The sequence below is a fragment of the Phocoena phocoena genome, chromosome 2, assembly GCF_963924675.1.
Source record: "Phocoena phocoena chromosome 2, mPhoPho1.1, whole genome shotgun sequence".
NCBI classification, from domain to species: domain Eukaryota; kingdom Metazoa; phylum Chordata; class Mammalia; order Artiodactyla; family Phocoenidae; genus Phocoena; species Phocoena phocoena.
In genome coordinates this window covers 60,113,163-60,133,959 of record NC_089220.1, presented here as the reverse complement: position 1 = coordinate 60,133,959, position 20,797 = coordinate 60,113,163, and the positions used below count along the sequence as shown (strand labels likewise).

The 20,797-nt window shown below is 40.5% G+C and overlaps 1 pseudogene; it reads left to right on the top strand.

Annotated features, from left to right (window-relative positions):
- The first annotated feature begins 317 nt into the window (after nucleotides 1-317).
- On the top strand, nucleotides 318-17,999 carry LOC136118399 (probable global transcription activator SNF2L2 pseudogene; annotated as a pseudogene).
- Nucleotides 18,000-20,797: the final 2,798 nt, after the last annotated feature.

Below are 20,797 nucleotides of genomic sequence, written 5' to 3'. Positions count from 1 at the left end.
CTTTTTTTAAGACTGAAGTAATTCCCTACTGTTCCAGTTTTAAAGTTATTTTAAAATCATGAGTAAGGGTTAAATTTTGTATAGTGTTCACTCTTCATTTATTGAAGTATCATACGAATTTCCCCCTTTTTATATTAACATTTATTTTTGAATGTTAAATCAACCTTGCATTCCTTGAATAAACCTCACTTGATCTTGTTGTATTACCCTTTTAATATATAACTGGATTCAATTTTTAGGAATTCATCTGTATATATGTTCATGAGGGCTACCTGTCTAGTTCTTTTTTCTTTAATACTAATGTCTGCTACGTGGACGATGAGTACAGCATGCAATACAGTGCCAGGGGCTCCCAGTCCTACTTCACAGTGGCCCATGCCATCTCTGAAAGGGTGGAGAAACAGTAGGCCCTCCTCTTCAATGGGACCCTGAAGCATTATCAGGGCCTGGAATGGATGGTTTCTCTGTATAATAACAATTTGAACAGAATCTTTGCTGATGAAATGGGGCTGGGAAAGACAATACAGACCATTGCACTCATCACTTATCTGATGGATCACAAAAGACTCAATGGCCCCTGTCTCATCATTGTCCCCCTTTCGACTCTAACTGGACGTATGAATTTGACAAATGGGCTCCTTCTGTGGTGAAAATTTCTTACAAGGGCACCCTCGCCACGCGTCGCTCCCTTGTCCCCAGTTACGGAGCGGCAAATTCAATGCCCTCCTGACTACTTATGAGTACATTTTAAAGACAAGCACATTCTTGCAAAGACTCGGTGGAAATACATGATAGTGGACGAAGGCCACCAAATGAAGAATCACCACTGCAAGCTGACTCAGGTCCTGAACACTCACTATGTGGCCCCCAGAAGGATCCTCTTGACTGGGATCCCCCTGCAGAATATGTTCCCGGAACTCTGGGCCCTCCTCAACTTCCTCCTTCCTACAATTTTTAAGAGCTGCAGTGCGTTTGAGCAGTGGTTTAATGCTCCATTTGCCATGACTGGAGAGAGAGTGGACTTAAATGAAGAAGAAACTATATTGATCATCAGGCATCTGCATACGGTGTTGAGACCATTTTTACTGAGGAGACTGAAGAAAGAAGTTGAATCCCAGCTTCCAGAAAAAGTTGAATATGTGATCAAGTGTGACTTGTCAGCTCTGCAGAAGATTCTGTATCGCCATATGCAAGTCAAAGAGATCCTTCTCACAGATGGTTCGGAGGAAGATAAAAGGGGAAAGGAGGTGCTAAGACATTTATGAACGCTATCATGCAGTTGAGAAAAATCTGCAATCATCCAGCTATGTTTCAGCACATTGAGGAATCCTTTGCTGAACACCCGGGTTTTTCAAATGGGGTCATCAATGGGTCTGAGCTGCATCAGGCCTCAGGAAAGTGCGACCAACTTGATCGTATCCTACCAACATTGAGAACGACTAATCACCGCGTCCTGCTTTTCTGCCAGATGACGTCTCTCATGACCATCATGGAGGATTACTTTGCTTTTCGGAACTTCCTTTACCTGTGCCTTGATGGCACCACCAATTCTGAAGATCATGCTGCTTTGCTGAAGAAATTCAATGAACCTTTGTCCCAGTATTTCATTTTCTTGCTGTGCACAAGAGCTGGAGGCCTGGGGTTAAATCTCCAGGCAGCTGATACCATGGTCAATTTTGACAGCGACTGGAATCCTCATTAGGACCTGCAAGGACAAGACCACGTCCATCACATCGGCCAGCAGAACAACGTCCGCGTGCTGAGACTCTTCACCGTGAATAGTGTGGAGGAAAAGATCCTCACAGCCACAAAGTACAAGCTTATTCTTTTTGTTGCAGTGGTAAATGGGAGTGTTTCCTTAATTTCGCTTTCAGATTTTTCATCATTAGTGTATTGGAATGCAAAAGACTTCTGTGCATTAATTCTGTATCTTGCTACTTTATCAAATCATTGATTAGCTTTTGGAGTTTCCTGGTAGCATCCTTAGGATTCTCTAGGTATAGTATCATGTCATCTGCAAACAGTGACAGCTTTACTTCTTTTCTGATTTGAATTCCTTTTATTTCTTTTTCTTCTCTGATTCCTGTGGCCAGAATGTCCAAAACTACATTGAATAATAGTGGTGAGTGGGGCAACCTTGTCTTGTTCCTGGTTTTAGAGGAAATGGTTTCAGTTTTTCACCACTGAGAACAATGTTGGCTGTGGGGTTGTCATATATGACCTTTATTATGTGGAGGTAATTTCCCTTTATGTCTACTTTCTGGAGGGTTTTTAATAAATGGGTGTTGAATTTTGCTGAAAGCTTTTTCTGCATCTATTGAGATGATCATATGGTTTTTATCTTTGTTTATTAATATGGTGTATCACACACTAATTGATTTGCATATTTTGAAGAGTCCTTGCATTCCTGGGATAAACCTCACTTGATCATGGTGTATGATCCTTCTAATGTGCTGTTGGATTTTCTTTGCTAGTACTGTGTTGAGGATTTTTGCATCCATTTCATCAGTGATATTGGTCTTTAGTTTTCTTTTCTTGTGACAGCTTTGTCTGGTTTTGGTATCAGGGTGATGGTAGCCTTGTAGAATGAGTTTTGGCAGTGTTCCTCTCCCTCTGCTATATTTTCGAAGAGTGTGAGAAGGATAGGTGTTAGCTCTTCTCTAAATATTTGATAGACTTTGCCTGTGAAGCCATCAGGTCCTGGGCTTTTGTTTGTTGGAAGATTTTTAATCACAGTCACAATTTCAGTGCTTGTGACTGGTCTGCTTATATTTTCTATTTCTTGCTAGTTCAGTCTCAGAAGGTTGTGCTTTTCTAAGAATGTGTCCATTTCTTCCAGGTTGTCCATTTTATTGGCACAGAGTTGCTTGTAGTAATCTCTCATGATCCTTTGTATTTCTGCAGTGTCAGTTGTTATTTCTCCTTTTTCATTTCTAATTCTGTTGATTTGAGTCTTCTCCCTTTTTTTCTTCATGAGTCTGGCTAATGGTTTATCAGTTTTGTTTATCTTCTCAAAGAATCAGCTTTTAGTTTTATTGATCTTTGCTACTATTTCCTTCATTTCTGTTTCATTTATTTCTGATCTGATCTTTCTGATTTCTTTCCTTCTGCGAACTTGGGAGTTTTTCTTCTTCTTTCTTTAATTGCTTTAGGTGTAAGGTTAGGTTGTTTCTTTGAGATTTTTCTTGTTTCTTGAGGTAGGATTGTACTGCTATAAACTTCCCGCTTAGAACTGCTTTTGCTGCATCCCATAGGTTTTGGGTCATCATGTTTTCACCGTCATGTTTTCTAGGTATTTTCTGATTTCCTGTGTGATCTCTTGGTTATTTACTAGCATATTGTTTAGCCTCCAAGTGTTTGTATTTTTTACAGTTTTTTCCTGTAATTGATGTCTAGTCTCATAGAGTTGTGGTCGGAAAAGATACTTGATACAATTTCAATTTTCTTAAATTTACCAGCCTTGATTTGTGACCCAAGGTTTGATCTATCCACGAGAATGTTTCATGAGCACTTGAGAAGAAAGTGTATTCTGTTGTTTTTGGATGGAATGTCCTATATATATCAATTAAGTCCATCTTGTTTAATGTGTCATTTAAAGCTTTTGTATCATTATTTATTTTCATTTTGGATGCTCTGTCCATTGGTAAAAGTAGGGTGTTAGAGTCTGCTAGTATGATTGTATTACTGTTGCTTTCCCCTTTTATTGCTGTTATCATTTGACTTATGTATTGAGGTGCTTCTACGTTGGGTTCATAAATATTTACAATTGTTATACCTTTTTGTTGGATTGATCCCTTGATCATTATGTAGTGTCCTTCTTTGCCTCTTGTAATAGTCTTTATTTAAAGTCTATTTTGTCTGATATGAGAATTGCTACTCCAGCTTTCTCTTGATTCCCATTTGCATGGAATATCTTTTTCCATCCCCTCACTTTCAGTCTGTATGTGTCCGTACGTCTGAAGTGGGTCTCCTGTACGCAGCATGTATATGAGTCTTGATTTTTTTGTCCATTCAGCCAGTGTATGTCTTTTGGTTGGAGCATTTAATCCACTTTCATTTAAGGTAATTATCAATATGTTATGTTCCTTTTACTATTTTCTTGTTTTGTTTTTGTTTTTGTAGGTCTTCTCCTTCTCTTGTGTTTCCTGCCTAGAGAGGTCCTTTAGCATTTGTTGTAGAGCTGGTTTGGTAGTGCTGAATTCTCTTAGCTTTTGCTTATCTGTAAAAGTTTTAATTTCTCCATCAAATCTGAATGAGATCCTTGCTGGTAGAGTAATCTTGGTTGTAGGTTTTTCCCTTTCATCACTTTAAATATGTCCCGCCACTCCTTCTGGCTTGCAGAGTTTCTGCTGAAAGGTCAGCTGTTATTCTTATGGGGATTCTGTTGTATGTTATTTTTTGCTTTTCCCTTGCTGCATTTAATATTTTTTCTTTGTATTTAATTTTTGATAGCTTGACTAATATGAGTCTTGACGTGTTTCTCCTTGGATTTATCCTTTATGGGACTCTCTGCACATCCTGGACTTGATTCTTTCCTTTCCCATGTTAGGGAAGATTTCAACTATAATCTCTTCAAATATTTTCTCAGACCCTTTCTTTTTCTCTTCTACTGGGACCCCTATAATTCAAATGTTGGTGCATCTAATATTGTCCCAGACGTCTCTGAGACTGTCCTCAATTCTTTTCATTCTTTTATCTTTATTCTCCTCTGTGGTAGTTATTTCCACTATCTTATCTTCCAGGTCACATATCCGTTCTTCTTCAGTTATTCTGCTATTGATTCCTTCTAGAGAATTTTTAATTTCACTTATTGTGTTGTTCATGATTGTTTGTTTGCTCTTTAGTTCTTCTAGGTCCTTTTTATTTCTTGTATTTTCCCCATTCTTTTTCCAAGATTTTGGATCATCTTTACTATCATTGCTCTGAATTCTTTTTTAGGTAGACTGCCTATTTCCTCTTCATTTGTTCGGTCTGGTGGGCTTTTACCTTTTTCCTTCATCTGCTGCGTATTTCTCCATCTTCTCATTTTGCTTAACTTACTGTGTTTGGGGTCTCCTTTTCGCAGGCTGCAGGTTCGTAGTTTCCATTGCTTTTGATGTCTGCCCTCAGTGGGTAAGGTTGGTTTAGTGGGTTTTTAGGTTTCTTGGTGGAGGGCACTGGGGCCTGTGTTTTTGTGGATGGAGCTGGATCATGTCTTTCTGTTGTGCAGGATCTCATCCTGTGGTGTGTTTGGGGTGTCTGTGAACTTATTATGATTTTAGGCAGCCTCTCTGCTAATGGGTGGTGTGTTCCTGTCTTGCTAGTTGTTTGGCATGGGGCGTCCAGCACTGGAGCTTGCTGGCTTTGGGTGGAGCTGGGTCTTAGCATTGAGACAGAGATATCTAGGGGAAGTCTCGCCAATTGATACTACATGGGGCTGAGAGGTCTCTGGTGGTCCAATATCCTGAACTCGGCTCTCCCACCTCAGAGGCTCATGCCTGACACAAGGCTGGAGCAGCAAGACCCTGTCAGCCGCATGGCTCAGAAGAAAAGGGAGAAAAAGAGAAAGAAAATAATAATAACAATAAAATAAAATAATTAAAATAAAAAAGTGATAATAAAAAAGGGAGAGATCAACCAAACCAATAAACAAACCACCAGTGATAACAAGCACTAAAAACTATACTAAGATAAATATAAAAATCAGAAACCAGTCAGTCGCAGACCAGTCAGTCCCAAGTCTACAGTTGCTCCCAAAGTCCACCTCCTCAATTTTGGGTTGACTTGTTGTTTAATCAGGTATTTCACAGATGCATGGTACCTCAAGTTGACTGTTGGGATTCAGTCCACTGCTCCTGAGGCTGCACGGGGAAAATTCCCTTTCTCTTCTTTGTTCATACAGCTCTTGGGGTTCAGCTTTGCCTTTGGCACCACCTCTGCATGTAGGTTGCCCTCAGGCATCTGTTCCTGCTCAGACAGGATGAGGTTAAAGCAGCGGCTGTTTAGGGGGCTCTGGCTCACTCATGCCGGGGGGAGGGAGGGGGTATGCTAGTTATAATTGGAATGCGGGGCAAGCCTGCAACAGCAGTGACCAACATGACTTTGCAACAGCCTGAGGCATGCCGTGTGTTCTCCCAGGGAAGTTGTCCCTGGATCACAGGACCCTGGCAGTGGCAGGCTGCACAGGCTTGCAGCGGGGTGGGGGCCACATGTGGATAGTGACCTCTGCTTGCACACAGGATTCTTGGTGGCTGCAGCAGCGGTGGTAGGGTTTCATGCCTGTCTCTGGTGTCCAAGCTGATAGCTGCAGCTCATGCCCATCTCTGGAGTTCGTTTAGGTGGTGCTCTGCCTTCTGTGGGCAGTCAGGGAAGGAATTCCCTCTCCTCACGCACCCCAAAACAATGGTCTCTTGCCTGTTAGGCAGGTCCAGACTTTTTCCCAGACTCCCTCCCAGCTAGCTGTGGTGCACTCGCCTCCTTCAGGCTGTGTTCACGCAGCCAACCCCAGTCCTCTCCCTGGGTTCTGACCTCTGAAGGCTGAGCCTCAGCTCCCAGCCCCCACCCACCCTGGTGGGTGAGCAGACAAGCCTCTCAGGCTGGTGGATGCCGGTCGGCACCGATACTCTGTGTGGGAATCTCTCCACTTTGCCCTCTGCACCCCTGTTGCTGCGCTCTCCTCCATGTCTCTGAAGCTTCCCCCACCCCCCAACCCCCATCTCTGCCAGTGAAGGGGCTTCCTAGTGTGTGGAAACTTTTCCTCCTTCACAGCTCCCTCCCAGAGGTGCAGGTCCCATCCCTATTCTTTTGTCTCTGTTTTTTCTTTTTTCTTTTGCCCTACCCAGGTACGTGGGGATTTTCTTGCCTTTTGGGAAGTCTGAGTTCTTCTGCCAGTGTGCAGTAGGTGTTCTGTAGGATTTGTTCCACGTGTAGATGTATTTTTGATGTATTTTTGGTGAGGAAGTTGAACTCCACGTCTTACTCCTCCACCATCTTGAAGGTCCCCTCATATTGTGATTTATATTCTTTCTCTTTTTGTCTTGGTAATTCCTATTAGGTATATTTCAATTTCTTTTTTTATTATTATTATCATTAGACTTTATTTTTCAGAGCAGTATTAGGTTTTTTTTTTAGAGCAGTTTTAGGTTTAGAGAAAGCTGAGTGGAAAGTACAGAGTTTCTATAAACCCCCCACCTCCAGTTTTCCCTATTATTAACATCTTGCATTGATGTAGCATTTTTGTTGCAATTGATGAGCTAATATAGAGACATCATTATTAACTTAAGTCCATAGCTTACATTATGGTTCATTCTTTGTGTTTTATAGTCTATGGGTTTTGATAAATGTATAGTGACATGTATCTACCATTACTGTATCATACAGAATAGTTTTAATACCCTAAAATTCTCCTGTGCTCTACCTATTCATCCCTCCCTCTCTCATTCTAAACTGTTTGCAACCACTGATCTTTTTTACTGTCTCTATTGTTTTTGCCTTTTCCAGAACATCATACAGTATGTAACCTTTTCAGCCTGGCTTCTTTTACTTAGCAATATGCATTAAAGTTTCTTCCATGTGTTTCATGGCTTAATAGCTCACTTTTTATTGCTTACTAATATTCCATTTGATTGATGTACCAGTTTACCTATTCACCTATTGAAGGACATCTTGGTTGCTTCCAAGTTTTGATAATTATGAGTAAAGTTGCTATAAACATCCAGGTTTTTGTGTGAAAGTAAGTTTTCAACTCATTTGGGTAAATGCTAAGGAGCACAACTGCTGGATCATCTTATGAGTATGTTTAGTATTACAAGAATCTACCAAACTGTCTTCCAAAGTGGCGGTACCATTTGCATTCCCACCAGAAACGAATAACATATGATGCTGAGCATCTCTTCATATGCATATTTGTCAAATGTATATCTTCTTTTGTAAGATGTCTGCTCAGATCTTTTGCCCATTTTAAAGTGGGTTGTTTGTGTTGAGTTTTAAGAGCTCTTTGGGTATTCTGGATACCAGTCCTTTATCAGATATATGTTTTGCAAAGATGCAAAGATTTTCTTCCAGTCTCTGGTTTGTCTTTTCATTCTCTTAACAGTGTCTTTGCAGACAAAACATTTTCCTATTTTAATGATGTCCAGCTTATCAACTCTTTCTTTCAGGGATCATGCTTTTGCTATTATCAGATAGGTCACTGCCAGACCTAAGGACACCTAGAGTTTCTCCTATGTTATCTTCTAGGAGTTTTATAATCTTGCATTTTGCATTTAAGTCTACTATCCATTTTGAGTTAATTCCTGTGGAAAAGGTAAGTTCTGTATCTAGATTCATTTTTTTGCATGTGTACGTCCAGTTGTTCTAGCACCATTTGTTGAGACGACTACCCTTTCTCCATTGAACTGTCTTTGCCTCTTTGTCAGAGATCAGTTGATTCTATATGTCAGGGTCTATTTCTGTGTTTTCTGTTCTGTTCCATTGATATACTTGTCTATTCTTTCACCAGTACCACCCTATATTGATTACTGTAGCTTTATAGTATGTCGTGAAGACAGGCATGGTCAGTTCTCTGACTTTGCTCTTCCCCTTCAATATGTGCTGGGTATTCTGGTTCTTTTGCCTTTCCATATAAACTTTAGTATCAGATTGTTGATATCCACAAAATGACTTGCTGGGATTTTGATTGGGATTAGAGTCCTATAGATATCAAATATTCAAGATGACTGATAGAAGAAAGAGAACTGTCAACCTGAAATTCTATATCCAAAAGAATTATCAAGTGAAAATGAAGATGAAATAACCTTTTAGGTGAATGAAAAACAGCAATTCATTGCCACCAGAACTACACTAAAGAAAATGCTAATGGAAATTCATCAAGCTGAAGGGAAATGATACCAAAAGGAAGACTGAATCTTTAGGAATGAATAAAGAACACTGTAAATTATAAATACTTGGGTAAATATAATAGAGTATTTTTATAGCTTATTTAAAATATATAGGACTATTTAAAACAAAGTTATAATACTGTCCTGTGGGGTTTATAGCATATATAGATAATATATATAACAATATCATTCATTTACTGAACTTCAGTTGCAACAGGAAAAAAAAATAACTAAACTTGGTTCTTTAGATGAACAGTATAAAATCTTCAAAGTTTCTCTAAATGATGCTAACTCATGAATTTTCACCAACTTCAGAAAAAAATTTTGTTAAAACAATTTCTACACTGACCATTAACCCAAATTGCAAATTTTACATAACCATGGGAGTTTTAAGATTCTCTAGTGTTTAGATGATAATTTTAAGGCCCAGCTAGTGTAGGCAGCGGATCCCAGTTCACAGCTGAAACTAGGATCTAGGTTCCCAGACTCCTCATCAAGTACTCTGTATCCCTTTGGTTTCTTTTATCCTTATTTGCCTTCATGTCATGGTCCATGTTATTTTTGATTCTCTCTTTTAAAGTTTTTTTTGAAACCTGCTTTCTTAGAGTTTTCCATACACAGGAACTGTTTCTTCTACTCCTCACATAACCCTTCCAATGCCTACACCTAAGAGGGTTCTACAAACAGTGGCCTCAAAAATTCTTGTTGAGTAAATGAACCCTTGTAAGTGAATATAAGCCATGTGAAAGTTCAAAGGGACTTCAAGGAAGTGTACGAAACAGGAAGCGGCACTTGCACTGCTTAAAAAATAAACAGAAAAAGCGAACTCTGAAGTGACCCAGACACTGTCCCTTCCCAAGCCATCCCTGACCAGATTTGCTGAAACATAGGCAGCCTTTCATCCTTCCTGGAGTCAGCATGTGTTCCAGTTGAGCTTATTGTTTTCCTTTCAGCTTCCCTATAACTCGGCCTCTGTTTACGTTTAATAAACTAAACGTGTTTCTCTAGGCTGAGATTTAAACCAGAATTTGATCCCTAGCGTTTTGCACAAGAAACGATGCAAATGGTGATACAGCTGCTTGTGCCAGCTTCAAGTAACAGCAGCATAATTCTCAACAAATCATCATTTAAGCAGAAAATGAAATTGTTTTATTTTTAGATGATCACTTAGACTTTGATTCTTTTTAACATCATAATAAGCCTCTATATTGTGGAAGACATGAGTCCTCCAGATAAATTTCCCTCTCTCAAAGGTTTATTGATTGAGAGTAGAGAACCCAAAACACAGAACAAAAAGCTTGGCCAATTTACAATCCATCCAAGTAGCAATCACATGGAATTGTATGATTTGTAGAGTACCTAGAAACTTTTTAGTACACTGTAGCTATAAAAATTAAATAATGATTTATGTTAAAGAAAGTAACAAGTTGAAAAGTTTACTAGTAATTCAAAGGTGCTGTTTGTGCCATAAATTACTTAGTTCCCTAGTATTCTTAATTTAAGGTAGTAATTATATAGTACTGGTAGAATTCTCAAGCTAAATAAAGATTCATAACATCTCTCTACCTATCCCTTCCTTTTCATTTCCTCTGTGTGCATCTTTTTCCAATCTTCTCCCTTTTGTTCATGGTTGGTTGTAGTAGCTACCTCGCTTGTTTCCTAAAGTCCCTCTGCCCACTTTAACCTGTGCTGCCAATTATTTTTCCAAACACATTTTTTTCACCAGTTACTTCCTTGCTTAAATTATCTTAATAACTCTGGTTATCTACTTTATATATCCCAAATTCCTTAGCTTCACATTCCAAGTCCCATGACCTAACACCCAACTCCCCTATTTAGCAACTGCAGCCCCCCGCCCCCAACGCCTGTTCCTTCCATCTCAGCTGGACACATTTATTCTCTCATGTATTCCTCCTCTTCTCTCTGATCCCAACTCACCCCCATGGGAAGCAGACACCTTGTGCCCTCTTGTCAACCCATCCAAACACTACAGCCCACAGCATATCCCATACTCAGTATCACTTGATAATAGATTCGTAACTCTTGCTGAGTTTTCCTTTTCAGTGTTTAATTTATATTTGGTGACCTCAAAAGAAAGTTATTCTCTTAATCATAGCCTCAATCTTCCCTAAAGATGATTGAGGATCAAGGGCCACACACTCCACCCTTTCTTTTTCCTGCCCATCCACAGAGTTATGAACTAAAGAGCCCAGGTCTGGCTCCAAGCAAGGCCTAATCATTTCTCTGAGCTGTAGTTTCCTCATGTATGAAATGGAGACAGCACCCACCTCAAAGGATTATTGTAAGTATCAAATAAGAAATCTATAAAAGGTATTTAAAGCATCTGCTGCAGCATAAGCACTTAGTAATAGCTATTATTATTTTTCATATTTAAATTATTACCACTCCTTCTTGTTTTTGTTTTTTATTCTATGCGACTTTTAAAGGCCTGGAGACAGTTTCCAAGAAGACGTGAGGGTGGCTGAGGCATGTGTAGCTGTGGACAAATGGGCCTAACTCACCTTCTTTTGCTCTCCACATTTCTCTGTCAATTTCTTTGAACCCTAAGAAGTGAGGTCATTTACACCATGACAGTAAAAGGATATGACACTCAGAGTTGGACTTTTATTGGAACTAGAAAAATCAGGCCCTTATCCTGCTTTAATCTGGGTCTATAGAACCAACTAAGTACTGTCAAAAAAGTCACTGGATGGGATACTTGCAATAATTAGATCCTAGTAGTTCATGCGTGGTGAGTACTGTTAGGACCTTGTTAACAAAGATATTAGCTTGCTGACGGCCACCAGCAGATAAGGTCAAAAGAACTGAGACTAGGCTGTGTAGCACTGAGGATGCAGCATTGCTACCTGCTTGGAAAGATCAGAGTCACCTTCTATTCCATACACTCTACTAAAAGCCGAACCACTACTATAGGAAATCAACTGCTAAGTCACTTCTATTTTGCCAAAATTTGTCAGTTTTAGACTGAGCTAACTTCAGGGAAAATAGTTCTTTCACAGAGACTCTCTAGGGACATTTTTTTCCTTTTACTTTGCTGGTGGTCTGGACCTGTTGCTTGAGGTAAAGAAACATGATTCTATAAAAGTCAATGCCTCCCTTTCTTCCTCCACTCCGTTTTCCTGCCTTATCAACATATGACTATCAACAGCTCATGGGTATTCTGTGCACAATTCGAAACTGTTTACCAAGAGCAACTTTCCAACCAACTGTTTGAATGTGGGTAGGACACTCTGTACTCTGAAAACTTTCAAAGGTTCTTCAGGGCCTAGAAAAAGGCCAAACTCCACTGGCTTGTATTCAGAACACTCCAAAATTTTATTCCAGCCTATTTCTCGAGTCTAATCTCCCAGAACCTCCTATAGCATACCTCATGTTTCAGCCTAATTAATTCATTCATCCAAGACATAGTTATTGAACACGTACTTTGAGCCAGACCCTGTACTAGGTACTGAGGATGCATCAATGACACAGTTTCTGAGCCAGTGGAAATTAGAATCTAGCAAGAGACAGATATTAAGAAAATTAATTACTCAAAAATTTAAATACAATTGTGGTAAGCACAACACAAATATATTGTACAAGTGTGCAATGACAGTGTATAACAACAGGAGTGCTTTACCAAGCCACTGGACGTTAAACTTTGTGAAAATTATGTATAATCTGAACTGTAAGATTCAATGGATGTTAGGTGAAATTAGAATGGACAAAAGGAATATTCCAAGCTGAGGGATGGGTGTGGTTGAGCAGAGTATCAGCAGTTAAGTCTGAAGAATAAGTCAATCATGAGGGACTTGTGAAACAATTTAAATATTTGACCATTTTTCTTTCACATCATGAGATTTCCTGCTTTGGGTTTTTGTGCCCTGCGTTCCCTCCTCCCCATGTATCTAAATATGATTGATCCTAAAAAGCCAACTTCACGTGCTGTGCCCTCCATCTAGGGATCCCTGTTCATTGAAACTGGGCACACCAAGGTAGAAAGGGGCTCCTGTGGTCCTCAGTCCTCAGTGGCTTCTGTTTAAATGCCTTGACTACATCGTTCCTACACAGCTCAACTTCTGTGCCTCAGAAATCTAGAAATTCATAGAAACCCAGCCTCTCTATGCACACAATGCAGGAGTTTTCTATAATGTTGATCAGATAAATATCCTTAGGGTGCTTCCACCAAACAGTTTGGGAGTCCCCTTTTCTCTGAACCCTCTTTACCCCCCAGATTTTTTTATTAGTGTCAGCTAAATTGCTCCCCTCTGTTTTCACGATCCTCAAATGTCCTTGGCGTGATCTCAGTAAATCCAGGCTTTGAGAAAGCAAAGCTGGGAAGACACAATGTTTTACAATCACCTTTTGCTTTTGGCCCCCTAATTTAGGCACTGGAAGGTCTGAGGAATAAGTAAAAGGAAAACATAAATATCCTGCTGTATTTTCACTTATCATTTAGATGGGAACCCTATCTATGATGTGAGTAGGATTTTCACAGCAGTAGTTCCAACACACAGAAAAATGCTGATATCTTCCCCAGGTTTTCCAGGGGACCAGTTGATGAGTCTGTGAAATGGACAATTTTCTTGCCCCTCCTTGGGTATCTCTTGCTTTCCCAACACTGACCACAGAATATCCTCCAGTCCGGATAAGGCTTAATGGTCTTACTTTACCATGGGATTAGACAAAAGCAACACTATGAAGATTCAGTTCTGGCAAATCATGAGGGCTGCCCTTCTACCCAGACTCCAGCCACATCTTTAACTTTTTCTGTGGTATCACTTGGAAGGATGCCCATATTATCATTCAAACTCACTTTGGACAGTGAAAGGGCTATATATAATTATGCTGGGCAACAGGCATAAACAGACTGTTCTAAGTAAACTACGACTTAGGTCATCATATCAGTCATTCCCCAGGCTCTAGGCCCCAGATTCCAGGCACCTACATTACAGGACAGAGCAGGAGGGTATCTGCTATGTAAGCACTCAGGCCTTCCCCTACCCAGGGATCCATGGGCAGCCTGATAAGTGTTCCATCCTCTTTCTTCCCCTCTCTTCTCTTCTAGTTTGTGATGTTTGATTACAGTCATGGTCCTTCTCTGGTCTCTCAAACCCAAAACATGCCTTAACTCCCATGTTACTAGCAATAGATTCTCAGAAGGCTATCTTAGAAACATTCACCCTTCAAGACTAAGTAGCCATCTTCTAAGTTGCTTTTTGAAGTATTATCTCCAATTTTAAGACCCATACTCTCAGTCTTAAGGCACCATATTAGTAGCTGATATAAAGGTAAATAACTTTGATGATATTCCCTGCTCCTTTCTCCTGGCCATCTGGCTCTCTGAAGACTATGACTAGGATTCTGACCTGATATCCCAAAAATACACTATAAAGTGGCTGTTAAAACATTTAATATTTCAGTAAGTTTTTTCTTTGGGCGGTGGGGTACATGGGCCTCTCACTGTTGTGGCCTCTCCCGTTGCAGAGCACAGGCTCCAGACGCCCGGCCCAGCGGCCATGGCTCACGGGCCCAGCCGCTCCACAGCATGTGGGATCTTCCCGGACCGGGGCACGAACCCGTGTCCCCTGCATCGGCAGGCGGACTCTCAACCACTGCACCACCAGGGAAGTCCCACATGGTAACATTTTAATAAATAATCTGTCACAGCTATAAATAATCAATTCTTCCTTTTCATAACCATAGCACACTGTACCTTATTACTTTTGGCTTTCTGCGTATGAATATGTTTGTATATATATACATGTGTATCTTTATTTGTCAGTTAATAAGATTTGTAAAGGAAGTAATACAACTTATTCTTCTTCCTTTAATGCCTCATAATAACCAGCACGAAGTAGGCTCTGAATAACCATTTGAAAAATGAATGAATGAATGTTTATAAAGGAATGATAATGCTATTTCAAATTTTAAATGGAAATTATGATTTCCAAAAGTAAGATTAAAAATGCTGATACAGGGCTTCCCTGGCAGTGCAGTGGTTGAGAATCCGCCTGCTGATGCAGGGGACACGGGTTTGTGCCCCGGTCCGGGAAGATCCCACATGCTGTGGAGCGGCTGGGCCCGTGAGCCATGGCCGCTGAGCCTGCGCGTCCGGAGCCTGTGCTCCACAACGGGAAAGGCCACAACAGTGAGAGGCCCGGGTACAGAAAAAAAAAAAAAAAAAAAATGCTGATACAAGCAATTTATTTTATTCCCGAAGTCATTCAACTGCTATCAAACATCATTCTAACTATACATGCTCGAAAGGCTAGATGTGGTTTAAAGTATTAGATTTCTGACTAAACTAAGGAACAGGCCAGGAATCATCATTATTTAGTATTAGTAACTCACTCCTTGGGAAGATATTCTTGTCTCAAGACAACTAAAGAAATGAATTGACATTCTTATCTCCCAAACCTAAGTATCTTGAATTGTTGTCAGCTCAGTATGAACTGACATACTCAGTATGAACCGTCAGCTAAGTCTGAACACTCAAGGTCTAGGTCTACAGACCTAGACAAAGGTTATACTACAAGTTTGTTCCCAAGGACAAACATTGGGTTTTAGCCACCAAAAGATAATTAGATGATAGCAATATGTGGGTATATTATAGATGCATTGCACAAATCTTCACAGTTGCAAATTGCACTGCTTATGGCTTTTCTTAATAATTTTTATATGCTCAATCCACCCTACTGAGGCTAGCAAATACCTTGCTTTAGAGAACTGAAATTAGTTCACATTCAAATCAAGTGATGAGTAACATAACGAAATACTTCACAGAAACATAAAATTCCTTAAGGCTTTAGAGCTCAAATTTTCTTCCTTATTTTATGCTCTTAAAACATTAATTATTACAGGGCACTCATATAGAAACACACAGGGGAACAAGACCAACTGTGTTTGCCTTAGAAATACATTTGCTTCTATTAAAGGCCCATGTTCATTTTCTATTTAAACCCAATTTATCTTGTCACATTGTTAGATTAAGGCATTTCCTAAATATTTTAGTGTCAAATAAAACCATCACCCTCATTAGCTTGAGGAAATTGGAAAGATCAAATTGATGAGAGGTGTCAAGAGTTCTAAGTTTTTAATTTTGATTGTGGCAAATAGCCCAGCCCCATGCTATTCATTAATAGCATAAGCTAACCTGGAATGTACCTGTCCATACACAAACACACACACACACACACACACACACACACACACAGTGTGTGTGTGTGTGTGTGTGTGTGTGTGTGTGAGAGAGAGAGAGAGAGAGAGAGAGAGAGAGAGAGATTGTGGTGTTGTTTTGGATTTTCCCTCAGGCACTCTAGTATTCAAGCCTTTTGAATTCTTCTCAGCATTTTTTGCTTGAGAAGAAATCATTTTGGGAAAGCATTAAAAACATAGCAAATGTCATTGTAACATAAACAACATTCTTAATCCTATAGCAATGTCCTTTGGCCCTGGACACCTGCTCTCCAATAAATAAACCGAGATTACATTCTCCTTTGAACCCACTAAAATCCGATTTTATATCATTGATTTGGTCAAGGACTAAACATGCAAATCCTGGAGGTATTCACCTTCCCACTCCAATACCAATACCAATAACAACAACAACAAAAAATTCCCTTGACTCAAGCAGGACCTATTAATAGACAGTAATAGTGATTATTGCTGACCACAAAATATCACTCTTAATAACATTCCAGGAACCAAAATATGTTACTGGGGCTCTGGAAGAAGCTAAATTCTAATGAGTAATTCATGCAAGGAGATAAGATTGAATAACGACAAAAAGGGATTTCTAAAGAAAATACATGGGCCTTATATTTTATAGAAAGACCAGGACAAAAGCATAAGGACCTCAGTATCAGTGCTTTATTTTACTACTACAAAGATGATTTTTTTTTTTTTTTTTTTTGCAGGGCCTCTCACTGCTGTGGCCTCTCCCATTGTGGAGCACAGGTTCCAGACGCGCAGGCTCAGCGGCCATGGCTCACGGGCCCAGCCGCTCCGTGGCATGTGGGATCTTCCCAGACCGGGGCACGAACCCGTGTCCCCTGCAGGCGGGGACTCTCAACCACTGCACCACCAGGGAAGCCCCAAAGATGATATTTTGAGGACAGAGTTAACCTTCAGCTGCACATTCTCCAGCTCTGATTTCACCCTGTAATGTCAAAGAATGTTCTCAAAGAAGAAAGCCAAAGGAATAAAAATTCTTGTTAAGTGTTCAACAATTTTCACTGACACTAGCTCCTTCATTTGCATAAATTGTTAGGTAGCCAAAACAATCCATCAACAAATATTTATTATGCATCTGCTTTATTCAGGGTCCTGTGCTAGCTACAGAGGGTACAAAGATGTATAAAGCACAATCTCACCCTCTAAGAGCTTATACTCGAACTCCAGAATTGCAAATTTATGGCACATGTGCCATTATTCCCTCCTCATAGATTTTGACTGACACAAAGTTCAACTCTTTGTTAAAGAGGCATCAACCATATATTATTCTGCCTTACTCCAACTTGGTGCATGAAGAATTGAATAGCTCTGCACCAAGGTTTAACCCCTTTGTAGCTCCATGCATGTGCAGCCTATGAACACCTTAAGATGGAATGGAGAGTTGGTTCATCATATGTGCCAACTATAGTAGGTGGGTATCAGAAGCCTATGAAGCGGACTTCCCTGGTGGTGTGGTGGTTAAGACTCGGGGCTCCCAATGCAGGGGGCCCGGGCCTTGTCAGGGAACTAGATCCCACATGCATGCCGCAACTAAGAGTTCACATGTCACAACTAAGGAGCCCGCCTGCTGCAACTAAGAGGTTACACCTTACCCTGTGGGTCAGGATGGCTACCTGATGTAAGGGTGTAAAAAAGACCCCCTTGCCTTTGGGAAGGACAACTTCTGCAGCAACATTCACACTCCAGAGCTCCCCGTGGGAAGAGGCCAAGGCTAGATTTCTCTTGCAACATATGTTTGCTTGACTTCTGCTCTATTATGCTTCCTTCATTCCCTTACAGGTTTCTCTAGAGAATACTCCCTCTATAAATAACTTCCACAAAAATCTCAAGCTTCTAGAAACCTTACCAAAGACCATTGGTACCAGGAGTAGATCTACCGGGGATGAAGAATATAAAGTTGGTTGAGGGAGAATTTTTTTTTTACTAGTGCAACTCTCTTCCTGTTTCTCAGTTTAATACCATGGGAAGGGATTCTTGAGTTGGCTTATATACACTTGTGGGATGGCTCTTAAAATCTTGAAAAAGGTGATGGCCCACTTTAAACGTATGCCAGAATTTCTGTGACAGTCTGTGGAGGAAGAAATTAACAGGTGCAGAGTAGTGGATAGAATAGAACTATCATATAAGGTCATAAAATCCACCAGTTGACTACATTTCTGGAAACAGCCAGGGAACATTCCCCTTGCCAAGGCAATAAGGAACACTCAGGTGAGGGGTCACCAGCATCACTGAAAAGTCAAAGTTCAAGTGTAGTGGTTCTCTGGAGACCAGTACTAATCGTCAGAGAAACTGTTGCAGAACTGGGCGCCTCAGCAACAGTAGGGAATCCAAAGTAGGAAAAGCCAAAAGGTAGCATTTAACCATCATTGACAAGGAAGAAGTAATTATTCAAAATGGGGAACAAGTTGGAATGGTAGCCAAGAAAGCCTGACTCAAAGGGACCTATGGATATCGCTCATACTCACTTCTTATGTATCCCTAAAGGCAAGATAGTCAAATATCCAACAAGCGTATTGCATAATATAATCAACAGAGATTAAGAAAGGATGAGGAGAAGGCTGAGATCAGGCCTCCTAGAAAAGTCACGAGCCCTTTCCCCATTTCCAGACCTCAGCCAGCTCTTTGACCCAGAACAAATCTACTGAAAGAAAGCTGGTTCCCCTTGAAGGCCCTGCAACATCATAGCCAATATACAAAGCAGTGATTCCCCCAGACTTTCTGCCAAACAGACCTATGACCATTTACTTGGTTGGCTGTACACTGGAGAAAGGGGACATTCAGCTCTTTCACATTATCTGAATTAACCCCATATCAATTAAAGAAATTAAATTCATTCATTCACCAGTGGTTTCACTGGCAAATTCTATCAAACAATTAAGGAAGAAATGATATCAATATTACACAAACTTCTAGAAAATTGAGGAGGAGAGAATACTTCCCATATTCCCACATCCATAAATACCAAACCCAGGCACTAACATGTGAGGGCTCAAAGCTCCATTACGGCCTCCCTATTAGAGTAGGGGTATATGGAAATTGAGCAATAAATGGATTTCTGGACTAACGTCATCTACGGTGAGTCCACTAAGTCCACAGACACATCCAGTGGTATTTTCCCAGTTTCCAAACGTATAATTGGACTAGCCATCTCAGACACTGACATGACCCTAATGTAGGCTCTTTTGAGCCTAATGAATAAAACCACTATACTAGTGAAGGCAAAGCAGAAACCCCTGAAATTGCCACTCCCTGGTCGCAACTAAGATAGTAAATAAAAAATATATTGCACCCTCAGTAGAACAGCAGACATCAGCATCGCCCTCAAAGACTTAAGGGATGCAGGGGTGATGGTCCCATTTTGTTCCCCTTTAATTCACTAGTCTGTCCCCTGCAAATACCAGTCTGGATCACAGTGTGTGACAATTAAGTAGAAGCCTCAACTGCAGATAATGCACCAGATGTGGTATCAGTTGGTATGCCCCAACTGAGCTCACAGATGTTCTTCTTCATTCCCATCAGGCAGGAGAATCAGAAACAGTTCTTATGACCACCGGACGAACAACACTCTACATTCACGGTTTCACTCCAGGGTTCTGTTTACTCTCCTGCTTTTGGTCACAATATTCTCTTCCTCATCACGAGCAAGAAAGGACTAAAGGGAAGAGGAACTATAGGTTGGTTTATCTTTTTCTTTCCTTCTATGGCATTATTTTCAGTGCAAGTGGTTGGCTAATACAAGAAAGTAACATGAGTGAAAAAGGATATGATAGGGTTTCTTGGTTATTCATGTTTCTCAGAAAAATATTACCTTCTGGGCTTGCCTGGTGGCACAGTGGTTGACAGTCCACCTGCCGATGCAGGGAACACGGGTTCGTGCCCCTGTCCGGGAAGATCCCACATGCCGCGGAGCGGCTGGGCCCGTGAGCCATGGCCACTGAGCCTGCGTGTCCGGAGCCTGTGCTCCACAACGGGAGAGGTCACGACTGTGAGAGGCCCATGTACCGCAAAAAAAAAAAAAAAAATTACCTTCTTTCTTCATTGGAAGCAAGTTCTGGCACAAACATAAAGCATGGCCGCTTGGAGCTGTCACCTCCCCCTACTTACTCAATTATAGATGTATCATGCTTACCTTGTACTCACTTTGAGTCTCCCTGAACTTGTATGCATCCTGGGTCCTCCAGAATGCTGTACTCATGGAACATCACAAACTCTGGGCAAATGGAGTGATGAGGAAGAGTGGACACACCTATTGCATATATTTCTTCTGCTCTGCTCATACATATATTCATTGCATTGTCCCATCAAACTTCACTTACAAAACATAAGTTCAAAGATAAAATTCCAAGATGGCGACAGCAGAGCATTAAACCAAGCACAATACCTTTCTGAGCTTTGGAGTCTCACGCAACTGTACAGGTCACACTCCACTGAAGCCAGTCCTGCCAACATGATGCTTTGTAGAAATTTTAGTGAAGAAATGCACAAATGAATCTCACTAAAAAAGAAAAAAAGGAAAGAAATTCAAATTAATATAATGAGTTTTTTTAATCTATCAAGTTATCAAACTCATTTTTTTCAGAGATAATACCAGTAGGGGTGAAGGTACAGTGAAGTGGGAATTATTAAACCACACTGGTAGATTGTTTCTACATTTCTGCTGTAAAGACTCTAAGCAGGGTTTGCATTCTTTAACATAGCAATTC